The sequence below is a fragment of the Falco punctatus genome, assembly GCF_963210335.1.
Source record: "Falco punctatus genome assembly, chromosome: 6".
Classification (NCBI taxonomy): domain Eukaryota; kingdom Metazoa; phylum Chordata; class Aves; order Falconiformes; family Falconidae; genus Falco; species Falco punctatus.
This window is the reverse complement of record NC_137585.1, coordinates 87,859,873-87,887,725: the sequence shown is the minus strand read 5'-3', so window position 1 is coordinate 87,887,725 and position 27,853 is coordinate 87,859,873.

Below are 27,853 nucleotides of genomic sequence, written 5' to 3'. Positions count from 1 at the left end.
CAGACAGTGAATCAATTATTTTATAAAACAGAGAAAATGCATTTATTTTTTTTTAATATGACTTGCACACAGGTCTTCACGTTCTAAAATTTGTCTTTCTGCTTATAAATATCTCAGGTAGGCCAGTTTAGGTCAAACCTTTTGTACTTACCAATAAAGACAAAGTTTGTGCTCCTCAATTATTGTATTTATATATACGTAAGCAATTACAGATCCCTTCAATAGAACACATTTCTCATGGGTTGTAGGAATGAAAAAGCAGCAGTGAACAAAGGAGCTAAAATGAGATACTGACTACATGAGTAATTAACGTCTAAGATTTACAAAAGCTGATTTTTTTTTTTTTAGATAATACAGAATTAGACTGTTGCTTATGACCCAGAAATGGAGAACAGGCTTCCTGAAGCTCTAGTGTCTTTGTTGAAACTGATTTTCTTCTGCATTGCAAAGTTTTAGGGGCAGTGGATGTATTTCATATGTATATAAGGGCCTACAGTTTTGGTTAACAATTGAAATGGTCTTGGTGGGCTAGCCATGGCTAACAGCTAGGCTCCCACTCAACCACTCACTCACTCCCCTCCACTCAGCAGAAAGAGAGAGAAAATTAAAAAGAAAAATGGTTTTCTGTATCTTCTGTGGGCACCTAAACCCAATTTTTTAAAATAAAATCGATTATTTTTTCTTACAACAAGCTCCACAAAGGTAGAATTCCATCAGTATTTTCAATGCAATTCCACATACTCAAAGATAGCTGCCTCCATGATCTTTTTGGTGAAAGTTTAGTTTTTCAGGTTTCTTTTGAAGTTATTTTAAAATACTAATTTCTGTGCATTGCTTAGTATAAAGCTGTATTAGCTGGAGTAATCACTGTATGGGGTCTGGCTGAGCCCCGCAGCAGCCCCCCCAGCGCTGTGCTTGCATCGGTAGCTGGAAAGGTGGTGATAACACACCAGGGGTTTGGCTGCTGCTGAGCAGGGCTCGCACAGCACCCAGGCTCTCTCTGCAACATTCCCTCCTGCACCACCAGTAGGCTGGGGGTGGGAAGGTCTTGGGAGAGGACACAGCCAGGACAGCTGACCCAAAGTGACCAGGGGGATATTCCATACCATATGATGTCTGCTCAGACATAAAAGCTAAGAGAAAGGATGAGGAAGAGGGGGCATTCGTTATTTACCACATTTGTCTTCCAGAGCAACCGCTACATGCACTGAAGCCCTGCTTCCCGGGAAGTGGGCGAACATCACCTGCTGATGGGAAGTAGAGAATAACAGCATTTTTTCCTTTGTTTCCATGCACATGACTTTTGCTAGTGCTTCATTAAACTGCCTTTACTTTGACTGACAAAGTTGGGAGTTTATTCTGTTTTATTTTCTCCCCACCCCCGCCCCACCCCCCCTTCTGCTAAGGAGGTGAGTGATAGAGTGTCTTGGTGGGCACCTGGCACCCAACCAAGGTCATCCCACCATAGTCACTAAGTCATGTTTTGAAATGGTTGTGGCCAGGATGTTTTGCAATCTGCTTGGTACAGCACTCTTGTTTGAAATTATTTTAAACATCGTGTTAAAACAAATGAAATAAAAAAACCCTGTAAGATAACCCTTTTTCTTGTTAAAAATGAAAAATATAATTTCTGTCCTTTTAAACCAGTTCATTATTACTAGGATACATGCCCTCCTACTGCTACTCAAGAGTGTTTCCAGCAACATAAAAAGCCATGCCTATCTAACTGATTACACAGAAATGAAGTGAAACTGATTGTACATTTGCAGTTAAATGCAAGAACAGACAAAAAATATCATTGAAGGCATGTACACCATTTTACACTAGTTGATACTTCACAGGTTGGGTATTTTTATTTTATTGGCTCCTTTGAAATGTTTCTACTTAGCTGTCCATCTCATGCTTGTGATTATCATGTTGGCTACAGTTATCAATCATCAATTCTGTAAAAACTGTGTTCATATTAACTTTATCAATTTTTTTTTTTTTATGTCAACACTATGATACTCTCTTTAGGTGAATTTATGTCAGCAGTTAAACTAGATCAAAAGCAGAGCAAATAATCTGAAAATTAAATAACAAAAATGAACTGCCAATATAAGGCAATGAGTCTGAAATAGATTATTTTTCTGAATCAAATATATTAGTCTGCTATATTCAATATCAGCCCCCTCTGTTTACATTTGAAAGTTTGTTTTTATTTTTTATTTTCATCTATCCACCCCTCAGTTCTAATTATGTATAATAATAAATAAATAATAAATGTAATACTAAAATTGTCACTTGGTAACAAACTTCTTAAAAATCTGGAAACAAAGATCAGTTTTGAAGAAGGTTCAAACTGATGCAAATCCCTAAGTGTTGTATCAAGAGAAAGGGAAGGGATATTGTGTCTACTTACACAGGCATCAATAATTCTCACAGAAATTCTGTATGTTTCTAACCATCCCAAAACTGTTAAATGGATCCTACTTTTATTGTTGTCCTGGGGTAGTACTCATGTGGGAAGCAAGTGGTGTTGGTGAGGGTACAGCAAGAAGGAACAAGGTGATACATGGGTCTTTGAGTGACAAAGAAATAGATTATTCCATGTTATTCTTTCTGGTCCCTTTAGACCTGACCCAGGTAGTCTCTTGGGGTCCCTTGCTTTCCTGATTTAGCCCCCCCGCAGCAGTTCATTAAGAATTGCAAAAGGAATCTGGTAAGAAAAGGATTTTTTAAAAAAACCCAAAACCCCAAGAAACCACATTATTCACCTACTCCTGTACATGCCCTCTGACACTATTCCACCTATTTAAAGAGAAAAAAGGCCTTCAGACACCTTTCTGTGTCAAGGAACTGTAAAGGATTGCACAGGGCTTTAAGGGGGAAAGGAGTCAATAACTCAGTGTCTCATCATATCTCAAGGGGAAATTTTACCATTACAAGGAGAGTGCAGGGTGTTCCTTGCTTTTAATAGTTTAAGTTGCAAAAAACCAGGAAGCAGCACACCTTTCTGTGTCTGATAAAACATAACAAGATAGCCAGAAGAAAAGATAAACTACTTTATGACACACATGAAGTTTGGTAGTGCATGTTTAACAAATAAAAGAACTACTTTCTTGTCGTACAAAAAAGGAAAGCATTTGCAAACCATTTTGAACAATTATTAGTAATTACTCTTCTGTTTCTGAAGCTGAAGTAGCCTTTGCTGCTTGTCCAAATTTCATTGGACATTGCATATAGCTTGGATTTACCTAATTATACGGGCCTGAGAAATGGATCACTAAGTGTTAGATAAAGGACTCCAAATCCTCATCTGCCCTATCTATTCTATAACCAGAAAAAAAGCACAAAAATTACCATCATGAAATCTTGAGATAATGTAACCTACTGATATACATGAACACATGCACTTGCAGACTGCAAGTGGTAACCTTCTTTTGTTTTGATCTGTATGATAATAAATGCCTCTCCGTGTTTCAGAAAGGTTTACAGAGGTATTGCTAGTAAATTCTTCACTCACTAATAGCACACCAGTAAGCCATATGGCACAAATCCATCAACGTAATGTCTTCCCAAAATATATTTACATTAGTCATTAAGAACTTTTGTTGAAGTTCGACAGGGTATTTATCCTTTCCAAAAGAAAGGAAAAAAGATTCATTTTGGAGGTATGTGAGAGTAAAGATAACAAAACAATATAGTCTGGACATAATATAAATGAGCAATATAGCAAATAATAACAATGATAGTCAGCTTTTTTCTTCTTGTTTAAGTATAAATCAAAGTCCTTCCAAACTTTACTATATGCAAGATTCTTCAGTTTTGCCCAGAAAATGCACAGCATAAAAAACCACGTCCTTAGTCTTAAATGACAAATAACATAAATATAATTACAAATGGAGAAATATAGATAGCACTTGCCACTTTTTAGCTTTATTAGCATTTGACTAACTGGATAATTTAGCTCTAGTGTTACAGCTGGGTCTGCAAAGTTCCTACTTTTGTACCTTCTTATTTTTCATTTGCCTCATTTATTCTTGCCTTTACATCCCTGTTTCCTACACTGTCTCAGAAATCTTACACTTTTCTTCTGTTTCATCTGCCCAAGCCCACCAATTCCTTTATCTTCCTATTAAGATCCAAAATTTGGGTCTCTCTATACCTGGTGAGTTCTTTCATCTTCCATAGTGAAATCTCCTCTTGTGAATATACACAATTCATGCAAACTGGCAATAGCTAGAATAAAGATATTTTCCGCTCTAATACAACCAACTCCCTAGAAAAAGAGAAGGCACTTTTACAACTTCTATTATCACTCTGGATGGTCAAAATTATTTAAAATCTTTGTATGATTTCTTATGTAAAAGATAAGCAAGACCATACTGAAAACCAGAAACAGGAAAATCCAAAGGCAAGCAACAAAACCAGTGAGAGTAATGAAAAAGTAAGGAAGTAAAATTAGTGTTGGGAGAAAAAATATTAACACTTGAAATATATAAAATCAGTAATGTTATATAAAAACTGCCATTTTCTATGGATGCTTATTTTAATTTTATTAAAGCAACCAATGCTTGTGCAACGGATATTATAAGCTAATCCAAGCCACAACTTCTGTTAAAGTAAAGCCTCTTAGTAACTCTTATAATCATGCAATAATATATAATAACAAAGTAAATTCTTCAAGGCATCTATTCCAGCTAGAGAAATGTTGCTTTTGGTTGTTGGCCTTATCTGTAGTGATATTCTTTAGACATTGGGTTTCATGCGGTTTAAGTAGAACATACTAACCTTGTAGATCCCACAGAGAATGTCCCTCAGCTCTGTTTTTGTGATGTGAGATTTCCACATCTTAAAACTTAGCTTATGCTGAGGATTCCATGCCTTCAACAACATCCTTAGAGGATGCATACATTGTTTTCTGGAAAAAAAAAATCTATTCTGATTTTGAGTGACTTTTTAAAATCTATTTCTATACATTCAATTCTAAATGAGCTTTAAGGTAAGAGAAATTTCAACAACCTTGAAGTAGCCTCCAGTTTATATGTTCTACTAATTCAGTAAAGCTAATTAACTTGGTTCTGCTTTTTGATTCAGTTTGCTTGAATTTAATGCTTATGTTTGGTAAGCTGACAGATAAAGAGATAAATGGGTCACTGTATTTATGACTGCTCATTATTTCCTTTAATATCCATGTTGAATAATGTAGGGTTTGATTACAATTAAAATGCTTTTATACCATCTTAAGAGTAATTGACTGAAACACACAATTTATACTTTGATTCTCTCTGTTAAGTAATTGACAGTCACAAACCGTTTCTTGATAATGTTTTTATTTAGTCAGTTCTTTTCAAGCGTTTAGAAATAGTTTATTAATAGGTTTTTTCTCTGCAAGTTTTTCTACATTCCTGTCTCTCTTCCTTTCCTTCTACTTCCATAATTGTTCTTTGTATTTGTTCTCTTTCTTCTTTCCTCTTTTACTACATGTAGAATTGCTATCACAAATTGTCTTTCTTTTCCTTTCTTTTTTGTCTCCTTCATCACACTTCAAATTGCTTTTCCTTATGATCTGACCCCAGGGTAGCATAGAGTCGTCATATCAGTCACAAAACTCTGCAATAATGGTTCCAAATCCGTAGTCTAGTGAAAAAATACATCAATCAGGTAACAATTGGCCCAATGTTAGTTGCACTAATATAGTCAGAAAAGATCAGATAAACAGCTAGCAGTAGTTTACAACAAAGCTGAAAGTCCAGGACAGTTCATAAAAATAAACAAAACAAAAATACTGTAATTTAACCTAATATTTAGAAAAATATTTCAATATATTTAATCAGGCTTATTAAATAATTTATTTGTCTGTATTAGATTCACAGAAAGCAAAAATTAAAAGAAAGGAAAACATAACATCTGTCAATTTAATGCCAGCTGTGACCAAAACCTAGCCAAAAGCAAACTGGCCTCTTTGCAGGTATGAATTACATTGATAATAGCAACAACTTGCATTCTTCACTTATATGTGAATGCAGATGAAAAAATAATCCAGATTTGCATTTGTAGCTACCCGATTCTGTCCAGAATTTCTTGGTACAATGCCAGTTTCTTAAGATGTTTTCCACTTGCATACTTTTCAGTAAAAGCCTTTTGCATTCTCCTCAACACTCTTTCCCCAAAACTCAAAAATAGACCCAGATTCTGCATAAGTACAAACCAAAGTCTTAGAAATAAACTCTCATTAGTTTAATAGTTTTTTGTTTGTTTTGTTTTGTTTTTAAAAGAGTCTTTTATGTTTTTCTTCATAAAGTTATGCTAGCTGGCATTCATGGCAGAGTCTATGAAGTTCTGTATTAATATAAAACCTGTTCTTACCTTTTTATAAGTATTCATTCCTTCCCATGCTCAGTCTGTATTAAAATAATTTAGTTTTATGATCTGCTGAGTTGGCACAATCTCAAAAGTCACGGAGACCATAATGCATCCTTGGAGTCCTCTTTATTAACTGTATGATCAAGGAGAGGTTTCTGATCCCACCTGGGATGAAGAAATGTGTCTGTAACAGACACATGTCTTCTCAGGCAGCCATACAGATGATGACTCATATTTTAAGGGCAAGACTTCTGCAGACAGTGTGCTTGAGTTGTGCTTATTTTGCCATTTCTTGACTTCTCTGGACAGAAGTACAAGAAAAGATGCTGTCACCCAGCTCACCCCTTGATGCGGCTCTTTAGTATTAGCTGCTCTAACAAAAGAGATATTCAGATGGTATCACAACAATATTAAATCATTTACCTTTATATCATGCTTCTGCATTGCTACAGTTAAGTTTTCTAGTAATTCATTTTAACATTGACTCTAAAACCAGCTTGATCTTGTGCAGTGAATCCAAGCTGAGTCTGCAAATCCTACTTCTGGTACCATTGTGAAACAGATTATTAAGTCAATTATGCATTTTGAATTCTTGGTAGTTTGAGTGTTGGTTTGTTTTGAGGTTTTTTTCTTACATCAAATTTCTGCTCATTTATATATTTCTGGGCTCTATTTTCTGTTGGTAATTCACCATTAATAAAGGGGAAAATCTCATTTTACACAAATAACTTCAATAACAATTTTGTTCTTCTGAGTTAATAAATATATTATGTGATGTACAACACTGTGCTTTTGTATTTCTGATTTCCCAGTTATGGACAGAGATCATCTTTAAACAATAAAAATACTTCTGTCTTAAGCAGGTTTCCTCTGTTGTTTTGGTACACTGTATTATGTGGAGCATTTTCTGGGACTTACGTCATTCCTAAGGACATAAAAACCCAAACAACTTTCTAAGGTATAATTTTAAAATAAAATAATATATTTTCACACTGGATTTTCAAGATGACTAAGTATGGCCATTATAGATATGCTTAAAAGCTCTGTGATTTTGAAGTTAATGATAGGATGAGGAAGTCAGCTGCAGTTCACTTCAGCGAGGTGGCAGAGTGGAAACTAAATGCTTGATAAATAGTCTTTCCTGCATCCTGTCAATAGTGATTACTCAGTTCCTAAGATGTTAAATCCACTTTACAGCCTGTTCTTTTGGGTTTGGGTTTGATTGTTTTTTTTTTTACGGCCCCTGTGGAAAAAAATTTGAACAGGGAACGTGTTATTTTACAGGCAGTTGAACAGAAAAGGTAACAAGAAAGGCTGGATTTGGGCTATTCAAGAGGAATAAGTACTGCTGAAGTATGGAAGAGCTAACTACTTGGCAAGATAGACTGAAAACTGGCTGAATTATGGCCCCAAATGCTTGTGATCAGCAACATGAAGTCCATCTGAAGGCCAGATACTCATGTGTCCCAGGGGCCTATACTGAGGCCAATTCTGTTTAAACTCTCCATTAATGACCTGGACACTGGGACAGGGGGCACCCTCAGCAACTCTGCAGGTGATATTCTGGGGGGAGTGGCTGATAGACAAGACGGGCATGCTACAACTCAGCGAAAGGTTTATTCAGTGCTTAGTTATTCCTCCTATTTATAAGAGATTCCTGAAACAATGTTTAGATACATTAGACAGAGAAATGACTATTTAGGAATTTATTCCTTTAAAGATGCTCAGGAGGTTTGTTTTCAATATATAGGTTGATACTAGTTCCCTGATACTGACTTCATCTACCATCAAACATTTTACTATAAGACAACAATCTTTTCACAGTATTCTACTATATTATTTATTACAGGTTGTAATTCATATTAAGGAAAAAGTGTCATTTATATACATGAGTAGACACATTCACTCATGCAAGTGTTTCTGCATGTGTTTGCACAGAAGACCTGGAGAGCTCTTGACAGATCAGAGCTTCTGAAAGTTTTGGTAAAAGAATAGTTAGATAAGTCACTCACTGCACCGAAAATTAGTTATCAGAGTTTAAAAAGAATCCCACATGAAATTTTATTTTTCAATCCTGCTTTGGTTTTTGTGAGATTTTAAATTTTTGTTTTCCTGTTTGCTTTGTAACTGTATACGTTAAAGTAGAAAATATACCAATACAGCTACTGTAATAAATTTTAGGAATCAAAAAGAAAAATTAAGAGTTAATAAATATTTTCATTACATTTCCCAGTGTTGTGGAAAAGCTAGTTTGAATAATTACTGTCTGGAGCTAGAAAAATTATTTCCTTTGCTTCCATTAGTAATAGTATAACGTATCCAAAACTCAGAAGTCAGGCAGAACTCACAGCAAAATAACCTTCATATATCTTCTGCATGTTATGCTGAAGACTAGAAAAGAACTCAAAACATTTAAACAAATTGGAAATGTACCTGAAGTTTTGAAGTAAAGTAAAGACGGTCCATAAAGATCCGATTAATCCAAATGGTAGGAATATTTGCTTAAGCCAAGGTGAGCATATTGTTAACAGAGTTCAGCAGCAGGGGAGAAGGAATTCAATCAGCTCTGTCTTCACCACTAGATACATCCCAATTAAAAATAATAAATTAGATTTTAACCACTGGGTCACATAGATGTGCTATGCAGTAAAATGTGGACTACAAGAAAAGTCTCTCCAGACTCTATCTTCTGATAAAATTTTCTTTGGAAATTTGTGTATGACATGCTTATGCATGTGGAAAGAATTTTGCCCCAGCTTAGATAGCTGGAACAGGTAAAATAACCGTAAAATGTGGAAAAAAGGAAGCATTCCAAAATTCTTTGTATAACAAAGAAAAGATGCGTAGAATTTTTACATCACTTAAACAATAATTGTGACTGGAGGCAATATTTTCTAAACAGGAAGTAGTATTTAAAAGGAATGTATTGAATTACTCCATAAGAAACAGATGAAAATACTGCTTAAAATCACTTAGATGGCTGTACAGCAAATCAAGCACACCAAAATTAAGCTTGATAGTGATGAACCTGACAGGTATAATAATAGAATTACAAAACTACTAAAATATTTTGACCTATTATTAATAAAATAGAAAATATTCTAATTCTCATCAGATTTTTTTCCAAATCCATGTTACATGCAGAAACACATACAAGGAGAGGTGAAGAAGACAACCAATAAATTGCAAAACCCTTGAAAATATCAATGTTATTTCCACTTTTATATTTAACTGTCAAAATACCTACATAGGAATCAGTTTTATTTCTTTTCCTCTTCTCCATCAGCTTAGTAGAATACATTATTTCTTCTCAATAGTTTGCTTCTTTTTCTCATATGCATGAAGTTAGACTGTTGACACCAAGTTGTGATTACTTTATTTTTCAAAATTTTTGAGCAGGTATTATTCTGCCTTAGATTTTTGTATGCCAATCTACAAGAGGCCATAAGCTTCTGCTACTGGACATATACCATGAACATCAGACTCACCATGAGGCCTATACCTACTGCAGATGGTGATCTCCATTGTGTAATGTCATCCTTCAGGTTTGTATTCTGGTCGGACCTCAAATAAATAAATATTAGGATGTGACCTGGATCCATATGGTTCTTCCAGATGTTCATGCAGAACTTAGAATATGACATGTGTCTTATAGAAATGTGCAGATTTTGAACTTTTATCCATACCATGCAAAATACACATGCTTTGTATTTTGATAGTATTAGGAAGCAATGGGATTGAAATATTCTTCCCTCCCCGCCTCCCCATTTGGCTCCTATTTCTAATCTCACAAACATTATGGGAAAGCAGGAAATGGATGATTGAAGGATACAGCTGTAAGAGCTGTCTCATCAAACACAGCCTCAGAAGCAGAGTAAACGATGTCACCTTCAAAATGAAACATTTCACACTCACACCTGAGCTGGAAGATTAGACAAAGCAGCAGTCAGAGGTGAGGAAGCATTCAAAAATACACCAAAGCAGACCACTAGACCAATGAGGAAGAACGTTGAACTCACCATGAACCACCATGAACATACTTTCCCAGAAAAGACCTCAGGTTGTCATAAGCCTTCCCAACCCCATTTCGTGAGTAGGATGGTTGGCTTATGACCCAGAGAGACATGAATGGGTAAGCACAGCACCAGGGAACAGCAGTAGGTGCTGGAAACGTTGGTTTTGTATAACAATTTTAAGAATATTAATTAGGTTTTCCTGTATTAATTAGATAATTTGGATTACTAGACTCTTAAAATGTTGATTACACCAATGATAAAGTCTTACCTCCACCTGTGGTATGCTCCCTCCACCCATAACAACATTTTGAGTGTAATAATGGGTTACATGTAGGTTTTGAGGTCACTATATATGATACAAATATATATATGCATATATACATCTGTACATACATGTGTGTGTATATATATTACAAAACCTCTTTCAAAAAGAGATTCAAATTGGTCACAGCTTTCCTGTTTTTCCTAAAAGAAGGAAACTCATTTAAGAAAAATCTAGTTAATTATACTTCTTATTCTTGGTGGAAGTGGCAAGCTCCCATAGGTGGATAGGGAAACAGTTTAAGTAAAAAATAGAACAAATTCTGCCCTCACTCACATCTATAAAGCCCCTTTAAAGTCAGGGGATTGTTTCAATGAAACAGAGTAAAACTTGGCCTCCGAGTCTATGCAGTTGATATTATTAATAGCAACATTATACTTAAAGTGCATTTTAGTTCTCATGAAAGATGTTAGTCTGAAGGACTTCAAAGCTGCTTCTTGCTGCTGATCAGCTAGCTCAGGAGCAACACCAGGGAAAGCTGCCCAAATCAATTGTACGATTGTGCCTGAGGACTGGTGTGGTGGGACTGCTTCTAAAGGTGAGGGTATAGTTCAGTCTTTAAACTGGGGCATGTTGAATTCTTTATTACAGTTACTGAGTTATTTATTTCTATTCACAAATAGGCTTTGATTTTTATAAATGTATTTGCCATGCATCATTGCTTGATCTGTTTAGGCAGGCAAAATCTAACTTATGGATGCCTCACTAAAGACTCAGTCTCTTGCAAGGCACTGAGACTTGTCATGGCATTTTTTGTGACATGACATTTTTGCTCTTTGAATAATTGACTTGAGGCTTCAGCAGAGTGGTGAATGACAAATAACAAACAAGACAGAGCACCTGGTTTATTCTGCTAACAAATCTTCACATGTTAATACAGATGATCCTTGAGAATTGCTCTCTCTGATATTTATGATCATAGAAATAACACCCTCATTCCTTTTTGTCAATATCAAATAAAAAGGGTTAAAAAAAAAAAAAAGGTTGAACTAAATAGCTATAAGAAATCTGAGCAATCATACACGCATACTGCACTCTATCAGTCCCCCATAAGTTTTATGTCAAGGGGAAAGAAAAAGGAAGAAGAGGAAAAAGGAAAAATAAATTCACCTCTTCTACCTTGGAATTCAAAACCTAGGCAGAATGCTGCATAAGCCTGTAGTTTCACAGCAGGACAAGCTGAAACAATTCCTCTCTAATTTTCTTCTCCTTTCCCCATACACATTTTTCTTCACCTATCTTGGGTTGTCTCTGGCACTCATAAGATCCTGTGGCGAGTTGATTTGTCATACAAAATGGGTAAAATATGTATGTGTATACTCCACGTTGTTGGCTATCTTATATGCTAAAAACCGCTTGAGGAAAGGCATGATAAAGGCTAAAAGTGGCATGAGGCAGAGGCAAAGAGGGAGATATCTTAATAGCCAGAAATTACTGGTTGATATAAATGGATCTGTAGTCTAAGTTCCATGCTGTCATGTTCTGATCATGTCTCTGTTTTGCTAACAAAAGGTCAGTGCTAAGTTCTCTCAAAAGACTGGAAGAGCTACCTTTCACATGACTGCACAAGAGCTTTAAACACTAATCCAGGAAATGGAAGATCTGCTACAGTAATACATTTGAATCTCCCATGTTAATTTGTTTATTTATTAAATATGATTTCTTTCCCCTTACAACTTCCAGCTTAAAGAAAATGAGTGATAAATATCTGGCATTGTAGAGCGTGGGATGTAACCATAATGATGGTGGAGAGACTGCATGGAAGTGCTAATATATGCCTAACATGTGAGCATAGAAACTGCTGCAAGGACAGTCAACAGCCTCCTCATTACCATTATATTACACCTCCTTTGCATGGTAAATATTATAAATCATTCTTGACGGTTATTTTACCTTCAGTAAACTATAAGAGGGGAAGTGGGTGTAAAACATAATGTATTAAGCATTTTTTTTTTTTTTTTGAATACTGAAATTTAGAATCTATATATAGAAATCAGATAAAATTTAGGTTGCATTGATATATTAATGCATGAAATTTGGAAGCTATGTAATGTCATAGCACTCTCCAAACTAGCCAGCTGCAACAAGGTCTTTTACCATCTCATACCAGCACACTCTTCATGCCAGTCCCTCTGCTGCCTTCTTCTAGTCTCTCCTCATCCAGGGCACATGTGCTTTCTCTGCTTCCTCCTCCTCTCTCTTCCTTGGCTGCCTAACCACTTAGTGGAACCAGCCACAGCTGCACCTTATCTACATCAGCCAACCCACTGCCCCTGAAGCCAGCCCACAGTCATATATTATCAATGCTAATTAACCCAGATTCAATCCTCTACAATTCCCCTCTTTTTTCTTTTTCACATTTCATACCTCATATTTTTACCAATCATCACAAACTTTTTACAAATAAACTTTTCATACAATCCTCTATAATTCCTCTACAATATAACATATATATGCATCATGTATATGTAGTTGGAAAAGATTTCATATTAATTAAAGATTAGTTCTATTCCAAGGCAGCAGGACACTCCACGTGCCTGTTATCCAAAAAAAGGACATGCCTACATCATGCAGAAAGAGGTGCTTACAGGCTTAGAACCGTACAGCATGGAAAGATTGGCTTGAAACATGGAAATCATATAAAATTAATTACCCTGAGCATAGTGCCACATAAATACAAGGGAATTATTTCTGTGTGTACATAACCCAGTAAATATGATCTTTGACATTTCTTGTAAAAGGCCACAGGGTCTGCAACAACCTGACAGAGCAAGATGTCAGTGCTGGTCTGGGATCACTTTAGCCATAGGTGGGTTGAGGTTGTTACCATTATTCATTATGATTTCCTGTATTAATTAATATGGACTATTTGACTCTTAAAACATTAATAATACTAACAGTAAATTCTTAGCTTAAAATATATGATGAGTTCATTTTTGCTTAATGAAAGATTTTGACATAGTTTTGTTGAAACAGGTGACATCCAAAGGTGTCTAATTATCAGGTCTTTTTAAGGTGTTAAATCAAAACTGAGGCTACACAAAGCATAAATTACTTTTGAAAATCTCAGGCCAAAAAGATCCTTGAGCAAACTTGTAGAATGTTGTAAAGAAATGTACAACACACTATAGATAACAGAATGAGTTACATGAGAGAGAAATTGTTTTCACTAAATATTTTTAGATCTCTTATATTCTATGGCAGAGCAGCACTACAGAATTCAGGTTTACTGAAGATACCTGGTCACTGTAGAGGTAGGTCTTTACAAGAACCTGATATAATAACAGGATTTTTTCCCTTTATTTCCTGCTTTACTGAAGTTCTCCATCATTCCTCTAAATAGCATGATAATAGTGTAGTTTGAGATAAATCACAACCGTTACTGTAACTCAGACTAGTAGATGATCCAGGAAGGGCCCAGGAGTCTACTCTGTGTCATTACAAACGGATTTCATAGCTGCCTTACTGGCTTTGCATCAAAGTTACACATATGGATGAAAAGGAGTTTGAAGTTACTTTTTGGCAATCCAGATAAGTAGTAGGCTAAACAATATGAAAATTATGTTTAACAACAAGCTAGTTCAGGAAATAAAAGTAAGTGCTTTGCAAAATGCATTTTAAAATACATTCAGATTTTTGCATGGTAATGGAAAACAGTTTTTTTAAAGGAGAATAGAAGTGGAAAGTGTCATTAACTCCATGAAAAGATGGCAGCACTGGCCTTTTACTCAGAAAAACCAGCATTGCAAGTTGGTCTGAAGGTCTAACTGAACCTGAGATGCCACTCAGACAAGCTAGTACAAGGCAAAACCAGTCCTAAATTCTAAATTATCTATAGTCAGAGTAAACATGTTCATTTATGTGGACGTGCATATTTTTTCAGGCTTTTTGTTGATGTGTTGGTTGTGGGTTTTTTGATAACCTGTGGGGCAATGGAACTCATTCTACATTCACCTGTAAACTCACGTAACTTTCCTGAGCTAGGCAGAACGCCTCTAGCCTTACGCTCGATGTTCTGCGAACAAAGTGGCCAGGGAGACAACTGCATCCTGCAGCACCTTTCTCTGCAGAGCAGACTTTTTAATGTAGGAGTCTGGCCAGGAATTAGCAGAGCTCAAAACTATATTAACTTCCTGTGGGTCTTTGACTCCGGTGTCACAGCCACAGGGAGATCCAGCCACTTGTGGCAGGACCTGGCATTAACAGAGATACTTCTTAGTCCTTTGCAACTGCAGATATGTGCCACCGTAGGCCAGTATCTGCTTGCCTTTTAGCAAACTACAAGATCCACCTTTTATGATAAAGCTTTTCCTTTGTAAGACACATTTTATATTTATAATTATGAAAAAATGGCGAGGCAGAATTTCCTTAAACTGGGCAAGTATGAGAAGTTGAGTAAGTGATAATCTGCCAAAAAAAACCCAAAACCCAAACTCATGATCAACAAGAACAAACAAACGGAAAAAAAACACACAAAAAAAGTCACCACACTCTTTATTTAACTCTAATATTTAACAGTATTTAGCTTTAATAGACAGAATTACTTTATTAGTGGTCACTAGAGTATTATCTTTGCAGGTTTGTGTGAGAAGGTAAACAATTGTCTTTTCAGAACAATTATTATACATGGCAGGTATTTCTTCAAATGTTCTAACACCGCCTGGAATATAACTGTTCAAACAGAGATAACCAAATGAAATGGTGATTAAATCACAGGAGACCAGGGAAAACTCAATATAAATGCTGAAACTTCATTGGTGGACTTCCAATAATAAAGTCTGTGAATAGATCCTTTCTACACGAAAGTCAAAGTGCAGCTATTTATCATGTAAAACTCACACTGTCCACAAACCATTAATGTTTTTAGTTCCCTCAAACTATTAATGTTTTTAGCTCCCTCTCACTCTGCTGGAATGTATTTTGCTACTTCACTGTCCTTTTTTCAGGTTATGTGCTGTTTGAACACTGCTGGTAGCAAATTTGCTGACAGAAGCAGAGGAACAAGAGTTAGTTGACTTCACTAGATTGATTCTTTCTGAACTGGGGAATTTGCCATCCTGATGATCCAAATAACTTTAAATAAATAGAAGTTCCAAATTTCTGAATTGAGATTCAACTCTTCCCTGTTTTTTTAGAAATTGGAATTAAAGAAGATGGAGGTATTGAACTATGATTGTGGGAACTACTTTATTTAGCTTACAGAAAAGAAAATTGAAGAAACATATAATCAGAGCCACTGGAGGGATCATGAAAATTGATTAAAAGTTTAAACCATTTAAGTTCAGGTACCCAAATGAAGATATCTATGTGGCAGGCAGGCTCTCTGGACTAACATTATCATTACTGTCAAGGGAGAGCTACTCACTACAGTCACTGGAGTCTAGAGAGGCATTCAGCTGATCATACACTAGAAAAACATTTAGTTTTCAGAATTCAGCTGTCTAGTGTCATTTGAAATTCCATAGGACATCCCACGCAGCCTCTAGGTGCTGCACCAGGGTACCAGTGTCTCCTGTTGGTCCTGGTATCAGACCTCCTTGCCTTTGTGATTTAAAAACCTAAGTGTCTCTGCAAGCTAATTCAACACTGCTGTTGGTGTATGCATTTTATTCCACTTACCATATACTTCATGTCAAAGTACCAAAAATTCTTTTCAGTGAACACATTGACCTGTCTCAGAGCAGGCTTAGAGACTTAGCTCATATGTGGACACTCATATATAGGCACCAACATTTAGAAGTCTGAACTGGCAGCTACCTCTCACCTTTAACACTTATAATTAGCTATAGCAAGAGGGGATTAAGCCATCTCCCAGGCTCAGTTCAGTAACCCACACATGAGCATCTAGTGCAGTTTGTGATTTCCTTGGGAATCCTGGATAGTCTCCAGCTGCCACACTGGAAGGGTATGGGTGGTGAAGTGTCCCCTGTTCCTTCAGGGTGCCCCAGGACAGGTCATCTCAAAGGGCAGAAGCTGTCTACATATAAGCAAATTAATCAGATTCCACAGTTTCTCTGGGCAACCAGTTCCACCCTCACCACCCCTGTAGGGAGGAATTTCTTCCTGTTATCATGTATTTAAACAAGTTTTTTGACTTGGCCAGGTGACTGAAGATAATTCTCTATTTTCAAATGTTGGTAAGAGATGAACAGTTGGAAAATATTCACAAGGGTACCTTTATAGTCTCCAGCGTTTCTAAAGTCAATGCCCTGTAGTAAATAAGCATTCTATAGCTTATTTACAGTCAGATAGATTCCTCTAGGAGTTGATTCAGAAGTGGAATATAAATTACTCTGAATTACAACCTAGGACTGTGTATTGAAACAGAACAAGGTCTTAAAATAAAAAGATTAATCAGGATGAGTTTGGTACAATGCTCTGGGTGATGCTGTTTGTGTTGAGAAAGGAATGTACTCTGAATAATTAGAAAAGATAAGGTGGGCACTTGAAGGAGATAAGGAGACCATCAAGTCAGGAAATCGTTGAACAAAGAAAATTGAAAGGTCTACTCCACCTAGATCCCACCTATTGTGAATGGAATGATTAGGTGTCAAAATCAAATGAGTATGTATGTAAAGATGTTGTGTAACCTCTCACGAAAACTATATAAAATACCTAACTTTTCACTGAAAACTTTGGAGCTAGTTTGTCCGGTGTGAATCGGCTAGCTCTCCAGCGTTGCACGAAATAAATACCTTTGCTGCTTAAAGACAAAATTCGTCTCTGAGCAGTTACTCTGTGCCGTTTTGGCATCAGTATACGCAGAGATCGAGAGATCAGACCAAAGATACATAGCAAGTATAATGCTCTCCCTATAAAGCAGAATTTAGACCACTAAGTGTTTTAAACATCAGTTTCCTTTTCCCCAGTTTTTTCTTGTATTGTTGCATAAATAATAGGATTAAGTTACCAAAGAATGTGAAACCAAATCCTCAAAAGTCCTGCCCCTAATTTCTATAAAAATCAAAGTATACTTGACTCAAAAATTTCTGTATGTTACCTGTATGATATCTACATGTATTTCAAGCTCTGGGTAATGGCAAAATGTCTTTAATTGGCAATTTTAGGTACAGGTCAAATTAAAAAATAAGCTATCACTGAAAGTATGCTAGTATGCTACTTACTAGAAAAAAATGTGGATTATGTTATTCTGGATAATAGTAGCCCTTTTATTCAGGGTTCTGGCACAACTGATATAAAACAAAGCCTCTCTGAAACTGAGACTGGAGCTTCAGAATTTTGTGGGGGTTTTTTGTTTTGTTTGGTTTGGTTTTGGAAAGAGCCCCTTATAGGTATCGTTTGAAAGAAAAGTTCAGAACCCATAAGTAGCCAGTAATAATGCTGCTACTGGTGTTTGAACATTTCTAAATCTGTAACTATTGCTTTGAGCAGTTTGAAATGCCATATGTGCCTATAAAAGCATAGAAAACCTCTATATAAAAGCTTATAAAAATGATTCTTAATACTATATATACTTTTTACAGAATTCCTTTCTTATGAAACATGTTGTGAAATAAGATGCAATTTAGGTCTGTTGCAGAAAGGAAGTTTATTCCACTAGAATGTTTGCTTGAAGTGTAAAGATAGAGGAATTATTCTTAATATTTACATTAGCAGAATGTTTATAGTATATTGTATGTATGCAAAAAGATTTCGATTTAGATTATTTATAAGCATTTGACCTTTTGTTGATTAAGACATAGTCTAATGAAAGTGCAGCACAATGTGACTAACTTTTTTTTACCTTTTAAGCAACCTGAAAGTGTCTGTATCTTCAAGGCTTTCCCACTGGATACTACAGGGGGGGGGGGGAAATAAAGGTAAAGAGTGAATAAAGAAATTTATGACTGTCCAAATGTATGGACAGAAGGAGAGGGAAAGAGCCCTGGAGTGCAAATGCCTTCTGAGTCCACCCTCCTACAACATGGGACAAGAAAGGAGTATGTAGGTGACCTATGACCTATCTGAAAAGCTGTGGGAGATTACTATGGGTGCATTATGTTCACTTATATTTGGATATTTGCATGTAGCCTTCTTGCCTCAGGGTCCCACTACACTAAAGATTCAGTCAATAGTTTCAGGAATGACTCATTTTACCCCAAAATAGACATTAAAAAAAAGGTCAGATAACTAGTGTGGTGAAATAATGCCTATTTTCTTCCATCAACAAGTAAAGGAACTACAAAACAACTACTTCATATGTAGATATCAGAATTTTAGATATTTAAAGTTAAGTATCACAAATCCATTTAAAAAAAAAAAAAACAACATAAAGGAACAGGAAGTAAAAATTGTAATCACAGAGAAAAATAGGACCTTGATGTCTGAAATACTTTGAACTTTACAGGTTTCCATGGTTTATACAAATCCCATTCTACCCTAACTGCCTAAATGGTGTTGAAGGGTAACTATTCAGTGTACCTGAATCAGGATAAAGGTATTCATGGTTTCTCATTATTTCAAATATATCTTTTCAAGGTAGAAAGCAGCACAGATATTTTTTTTTTCTCCAGTGAAAACTGGAACATTTTAAATGTTGTCTGATTGATAGTTTTTTAAAGTTTATGTTTCATGCTTTCCCCAGGCCAAAAAGATACCCATTCCAAAAAAGAAACTCAGTTTCTTTTCTCGTTCATTTGTGTGTTTACTTTATATGAAAGCTAAAATACTCATGTGGTGATTGGCCTTCCTACTAAATGGTAAAGTCAATCAATATATAATGGATCTGGCCCCATGCTTTGAGTTTGACTTTGCATTTTAAATTAAGTTAAAGTATTAATTTAAATGATGAAGAAAAGATTTGCAGACCTAAGCAACCATTATCAACCACAATATATTTTGAAAGATTGGTGATGCTATCAGCCATCCCTTGTGCAAAGTATTCTATTAATTGTAATTATTATTGTTCAGTCAGGCACTTTCAGGTTGCTTTATCATGAGTATATTCTTTGACCTAGGACATGACTGATAAATCTGCAAGTCAGTATTAAGGAAGATGTGCACTTACAGCACGGTTGAGATGTATGAGCATAGCTGCCTGTGCATGACTCTGAAAGCTTAATCAGTTTCAGTAAACCTCTTGCATTCAATTATGGGTCAGTATGTGCTATTTCTATTGACCTCCTTATTGGAGAAAGCTATTAAAGCAGATATGTTTGTGCAGTTCATAGCACTGTACCACGGGTAGTTAGAGTGAGGTTTGTGGGAAAACCTAACAGAAATGGGCAAATAACTTGGATAATTCAAGACCTAAACAAGATAAATTTATACAGTAAATTGTAATTATATTGTAGTGGAGGAAAATACTGTATATGCTGTCATTCCTTAAATCAGTTGTATGCTGTACTTAACTTCCCTGACTTTTGGAAGCAGTTTACTACAAGTAATGGAAAATATTTGCTAAGGAGATTTGAGACTTTATTTCAGGCAATCTTGCTGGACCTCCTGCTGGGTCTGAAGATCAGCTGTCAACAAAAAGGGGTGGATTCATAAAAGATACGTTCACACTGGTAGAACAGTAGGTATAAGCACAGAGAGGTGCATGCTGCTTCCAAAGCTGTGTGCAGAGCAGACCACCACCATGCAAGTTAGCGTGATACTGGCAGGTGTAAGTTTCCAGTCAGCAGTCTGTTGGTTATTGGAAACATTCACAAGGAAAAGCAAAGGGATTTTCTGGCATTACTGAAAATATTTACATGGAAGTGGGGCCAGGGGCTGCAGGGTAGAAGTGTTATGAGGAAGGAGCAAATAACTCATGACAAAGTAGAAATGGGTAAGAATGTAGAGCTGCAACTACTCTGTAACAGTGCAGAATTTTAAAGAGTTGCAGTAGACTGACCAGAATTAAATCTGCTTATGACTGCATTTGACACACGAAAAAAAGAGTCAAGAAAGAGAAGTGGGAGTAAATCTGAAATAATGGACTAGACCCACTTACCAAGTTCTTTTGAAGGGATTGAAAGAATGACCCAGCACATAAAGAAACATCAATGAGGACAGTGATAAAAAGGTCACACGACATCATTCTGAGGTCTGCTACAATGAGCAGCACGTCTTCAGTCATGAAGGGCAATTGGATTCTTGCTTGGCACATGGTTTGCACGGGGAAACTTTCATTACAGCTTCTTAGTAAAATGTCAGGCACCTTCAGACATACCATTACCTTTACTGTTGTTATTATTAATTTATTTTAAGCCTTTATAAACATAGTAAATAAGCTTCTCTTCAGGCAGTTTAAGGTCACAGGCATTAGAAATCTTGTAAGCCTTAGCATTTTGGGTAAAACATATTATGTTTACATATTTTAATACAAACAGGAAATTCAGCAACACCTGATTTCAATAAAATCATTGAAAATATATGAAAATAGTATTTCATTAAAATACAAGGGGATGAACTGGCTTCCCAATATGCCTTCAAAACCTTCACAAATTTAGCCCACCACTCTTATTTCATTGGATTAAGGAGGAAAATCGTGATTTCCACAGTTCAACATTTTTCATATTTGTTCCACAGAATAATGTTTCTAGGACATATTGACTAATTGTTTTGTCTTCCAATGATTTTATATTATCATAAGACTTCTTTTCCAAAATGCCAGCATATATTCCTGTTGTAAATGTGGTTCTAAATGGCATACAACTATTAAAATATGAAGACTATGAAATCTATCCACTTTTTCCTAAGAGAATATGAAGGTCATAGTAGAATAATATTTTTTTTCTTGCCAACAAAAGTGATGCATAAAATATATAGAGGCTACTTGTGCATATTATTCGAATAGCATTCAGTTCCAAATTTTAAGTATATAACTTATACATAAACTACAGCATCATTAATTTAATTGAAATTAACTATGTGAGAAAAATCATTATTATTTCAAAACTGTGATAGAAGTAATTCTCTTGTTGCATGCCAGGGTTAGCATTTTAGACCCATTATGTGACTATAGAGCTAAAGAGGCTTGTTGTTTTTTTTTTCCCTCCTGCCCTCAAGTTACTATACCTGCGTACAAATCAGTTTGAATATTCTAATAAATATCCCCAAGATATTTCACTCACTAAAGCAGAGAACGAGCTGACTAATTAATGTGCTTATAAAGAAGGGAGACTTGTGCATACACCAGAGGTTGGAAAAACAAGGAATTTTCAGGTTTTTTTTAAAGAAAAGGAAGCCCTTGAAAAGATAGTGATGGCATCTGTTTACCTAAGAAGTTTTTTAAACTACCAAGAATGTTAAATAGGTAAGTCAGTAATTTATATATGATATGTAATAAGGAAAAAATCATGTTCAGATTTTCAAAATGTGGCTGTCTGGTCACTATCCAGTTGTTTCGTTCTCATTCAGGTCTGTGCATGTCACATACTGAAATTTCTGAGAACTTCAGTTTTAGCAGTCAAATATGAATTCCTACCTGAATCTGGGGATGCTGGCTGCATGAACAGAAACTTCTTTGTTTCACAGGATGTTCATCTCAAAGGTGGAAGGCTGATGTTTAGATCTCATTCTCCGATATCCTACTGGAAGCTACTGACCTTGATTTGCAGCCAGGAATCTAGCACCCCTTTAGTCAGAAACTGCAGTGAAACAGCAGATTCCTGGAGAAGGTTGATTTGGTATTGAATTAAGAAAAAAAAAATAATGGTGCTTTTCAACTGGTTGTAAACTAGCAGATGGAGTAACTTGCTAAACCAGGAACTGATTCATCTGCAGACACAAAATACTTCTGTGGGAGTGGACTTGTGAGCATAGGACATACCACACTCCTTTGGGAAAGCACAGGAGCTTTGAGGAATGACTGGGATGCCTCTAGCAAGGTGTGCATGTACTCTGGACGTCACCACACTTGGAATTTCAGTTCTGACAAACATCTTGTTTTGAAAGCTAAGAATCTAGAATAGCCAAGCCCTAAATCTCCATTTCAGCTGCAGAATGAGGTTTTTCTATTAGATTAGAATTAGATTAGTAGGAACAAATCCAGTTGGCTAGTCCTGGATGCTGTCAATTCTCTGCTTCTGCTTGTATGACACTGCAGGCTAAACTAAAAAATTCAGTTAACTGTTAATGATGTTTTAATTGAAATAGTAGGTTCCATACAACATTTGTTCCTCCAGATCAAAACCAAATTTTTGTTTATCTACTGAGTTTATCTACTTTTTGTCTGGCAAAGCATTAAGGGGAATTGAAAAGGCCCGACAGAAACATTCGAAACATATTCCCATTTCCCTGAGAATACAAGCGGACGTGAAAACAAAAAGGTTGGAGGTGGTTCTGAAGGTTACATTTAAAAAATGGTCTTCAGTGCAATATTATCATCCTCAAAATTCTTTCTCAGATGCAACCTGACTTTGGAAGCACCCAGATTCCTGAAAGAGATGCATTATCCCACACAGATGGATTTCCACTGCTGATACATACAGTTTAAATATCTGAAGATATTGATCTGAAGAAACAGAAGCAGAGTTATCCAAAATCTGTATCTCCTTATGGAAATCTAAATCCCCAAATCACATGAAGTTTCTTTGCCTGACAATAAGAAAGTGCGCAATCATTTCAGTCCAACTTCTGATGCAAACTTGCCACTTCAAATGACTTCCCATTTTACTGAATCTGACAGTTTTTATTGGCAATTTGACACCCTTAAAAGCGGTCACTCCAGCTCATGGTTCAGGCTGATCAGAAGGAAAATCTCTGAATATTTCTGACCAAGCTCATCTGAACTCTGACTATTCCAGGGACACCAGAGGAATTATACTCGAAGGATATAATTATGGACACATATCTTCAAAGATCTATAAAGAGAATTAGAGTGCATATAAGACATGAATTCAATTGTGTAAATAGTATACACCTTGAAATTATCTCAGTTATATTGTGCTGGTTAATAAAATTGTTCATACATTGTTGTGTCGATTTGCCTCTACTTTGTGATGTTAGATAAATTGACTTCTTTATTCAGGTGCATAGTACCATGACATATTAAACTTGGGTTTGACATTTCTAGAAAGAATAATGAAAATTCATGGATGGGAAATATTGTATCTTTCATGCTTACTTAGAGTGATGCAGCATGTGTGAATTGTTGTTCTACTACATTCACTTTTCACTTCATGTGTTACAAATATTACAGGAGACATATTTTCACACATTAATTAGCAATTAAAAACCTTATAAATAAAGTCAATTCATAAAGACTTGTCTTATTAAAATGCAAACCATTATTCCACATGACTTTCAAATAAGAAATGAACAGAAATGCTGAAGATTGACTACTAACCATGCAAGAACATCTTCAAAAACAATTTGTTGGATATTAATGAACTGAAAATGTCATTTCTGGTCCAATTACTATAAGTAATTATATTTTTTTTAATTATGGAGGAAGTGGAATTTTAATAAGGTCAATTTTACAATTACAGGTTTGAAAAAAATTCTAATTGTCATCATCTTAGACAAAAAATAGAATCAACTCAATACCATCTGTTGAATTTAATGTAAATAAAGAAAAAATAATGTATTGATTCAGTAGGCAGTAATATTTTAATGAGATAAGGTTTGTTTTTAAAGATGGAAAATAAAATATTTTAATTATGTAACTATTATAGTAACAAAAACCCTGATGCCATTAACTTAAAAAGACATTTTGATATGAATGTTTAACATTAACCTTTTTCTTTTGAAATATTTACTATGTAGGTGTTAAGTTTACTGACGTTAAAGTACATCCTAACTTGAAGAGAGATACTGCTTTTTACGAATATGTGTTCTAACCAGTTTTTATAGAAAAAGACAGTTCTTTGCTATAAAAGCATTATTCAGTCAAGGTTGCATTCTATTTGGAGATTTTAAAACTCAAGGGTCAATACCTTTGCGCATCTTGCTATTTAATGTTTATATTTGAGAAAATATCTCCTTACTGATTTCTTAGATGTAACTTTAAAAGTTGGTTGGAATTCAAGTAATTTTCATCTTTAACCCAGAGTGTGAATTTTATTGAACAAATTTAAACTTTCATCTTGCATTAAGTTAAGACGCAGCTGGCATTGCCATTACAAGCTCAATTTTCCTGAGCATGTACAATGTCTGCTCTCATAAGTCAGCAAATGCACACAAACTATTATACATGCAAACAGAAGTGCAGGTCCACATATTTTTCTTTGTGGTAAGCAAAAGATCATTCTGTGAAAGGAATGAATACACAGTCAATATATCAATGAAGGAATACCAAATTTTACTTGAAAATTTTTAATTTTATAGAAAATCATCAGATTATGATATCTATGTAATTTAAGCTGTAGTATTATTTTAAAAAAAAATACAACAAACAAACCTTCAAAAGTATATAACATCTGATTGGAAAGAATCTCTGGATGTCTCTATTTATAAAGGCAGGGGGAAAAAAAAATCCTGTAATCCACACAGAGAAATCTTTAAAACCTGTATTTATTTTTTTGTGTGTGGAATATTGTTGCAGCTTGTGAGGCAGTTACAGCTGTAAGATATCCAAAAGTATGTTCTAGTTATAGAAAATTAAATACTGATATATTGGTCAAGCAAATCTTCCTGATAAAAAGTAGACTAAGAGGAAAACCTTTTCAGCAGCTACATTTATAAATAGCATTTCTTCAAATCATTAAAACTTCATAGCCAAATTTTTTTTTACTTTAAAAAAAAAAAAGTTAGCATCATAGAACCATTTTACTGGACAAAAGCACGTTGTTTCTTATTTTATACTCAGTAGATGTAACATCCTTGGTTGTTTTGGTTTTGGTTTTGGGTTTTTTTTACTTATTACTTTTTTACTTGACAAAGACTTGTGGCACATATTCCTGTAGTCTTCTCTGGACTAAACTAATTTAGGTCCTTCATTCTTTCTCATACACCATGTGTTTTAGACTTATAAATGATGATTATTTCATTTATTTGGGACTTATTTTAACTGCTTAATTTCAAGATCTTTTTTTAATGTACATTTTTCCAGAACAATGGCCTAGCTAGGACATTTATATTGATAATTGATAATTATATTTTTTTAAACCTAGATTCTTCTCTGGATATTTTGCAGTATCAATTATTAATTTGCATACTATTTATTTTAGACATTTCTTAAGTTTTCAGTATAATAGTAATCTCTAGTCATGCCTTCTGAAGTTCTTATAACTTTCCATGTTTAGTGTTATCCTTTCTTCCACATTATGGATTTAAATACTGAGTTTACTTGGCCCAAAACTGATCTCTGTAGAAATGTGACTGACATAACCCATAACCGCTGTTTACACTTTGAATAGAAGTTTCTCAGTTAATTGCATGTCTCCTATTGTAACTATCAAGACTGTATTTTAGTTATTTGCTTATGGAAATGTCAAAGAAGGAAGTATCATAAGGCTTATTATCTGGCAAAATATATTACAACAACCTCTTATACTTCTTTTAGACAAAAAACCCAGGGTTTTTTATTTTTTATGATTCTAAAGAAGCAAAAACATCTTACTGAAAAAAACTACCAGGTCTCAAAGTAATAGATCAACATTTCTCTTTAATAAATAAAGGAAATGGGTTAAGAGACAAGTCTAAGAATCAGTAGCACATAATCCCAGGATTATGTTCAGCATTTGTCTTGCAAAGATAGCATTTTAATTAAAGATATGTAAACAGTAAATTAACCAAAATAATTTTCTAATCTTTGTGTGTGTGCACGCATCTGATATCCACACTCAGTTTATCCAGTCTGATGACTTCCTCATTAAAATGAGGATGAAGTCTTTTCTCAGTTATAGCTTTGATGTCCTTTAACCATAAAAGTGAACAAAGTAGCAGCAGCAGCATGCTACCACAACTTGAAATTTCTGGTACTTTTGTAGTTTGTCTGGGTCTAAGAGACACTTCAGTAGCACAGATTTCTGGGGTTTCAACTGATGTCCACCTAGATTTGTAAGTTTTAAAACTTTGTGTCACATTTTTCATTTATCAGATGTTATGGGAAACTGCAGCTAAACTGGTCAACAGAGCTGATAGTGCTTACCTGTTAAAGTTCAGCTTTCTAAACAAATGTTTATATGCCTTTATGTTGCACAGTCAGTTATATTTGACAATAAGACAGAAAAAAAAATCAGATTTGGAAAAAAAAAATCTTTTTTTTTCTTTAGAAGAAAAAGTAATCAGAAACACAGCCAGATTTCTCCTCAGTGACTCCTCATGTGTCACAGACACAACAGCCTATCAATGATATAGCTTCAAAGTCTATGATTATGAATCTGGGCATGTTCCAAACAAGGTACTTGATACCATAGTAAATAAAGAGAAGATAATAAATTTTATGTGTCCAGAAATGTAAAAAAATAGTTTTTTTCTTTATGAAAAACACAGAGATTGCAGGTAGGTTTTTGTGCCCTTGCAGCCCCAGGAAGTAAGATGCTGGCACTGCTTGTAGCAGGTCCCAGACCCCACATTTACTCTGGATTTGTGCTACTTAGAGGGTTTTGTAGCTTGTAATATCAATCATTGAATGGTCAGGTGACAATTGTTTAACTTAAGTTTTGTTTGTCTTGGTATAACTGATATAATACTGGGATACGCATGCATAAATATATAAATATAAAAATATATATGTATATTTATGTAGGCTTATACTGAAAAACTACTTGTTATTGCAATTTTTATTTAGGTATGCATATACATGTATGCGTAGGACTGGCTGGGGATGTGAAGGTTGGGGACAGTCTTGGCTGTAGTGACCATGAGATAGTGAAGTTCAGGATCCTGCATGGAGGAAGCAGGACAATAAGTAGGATTGTAACCCTGGACTTCAGGAGAGCAAACTCTGGCCTCTTCAAGCACCTCTTTGGAGGAATCCTATGGGTCAGGGCCCTAGAAGATAGGGGAATCTAAGAGAGTTGGCTAATATTCAAGCATCACTTCCTCCAAGGTCATGACAGGTGCATTCCTATGAGTACAAAATCAAGCAAAGAGGGCAGGAGACCTGCATGGATGGATAAGGAGCTTCTGGCAACACTCAAACAGAAGAAGGGAGTTTACAGAATGTGGAAAAATGATAGGCCACTTGAGAGGAATAAATGGATGTGGTCAGAACACGCAGGGAGAAGATGAGGAAAGTTAAGGTCAGTTTGGAATTAAACCTGGCGAGGGATGCCAAAGACAACAAGAAGAG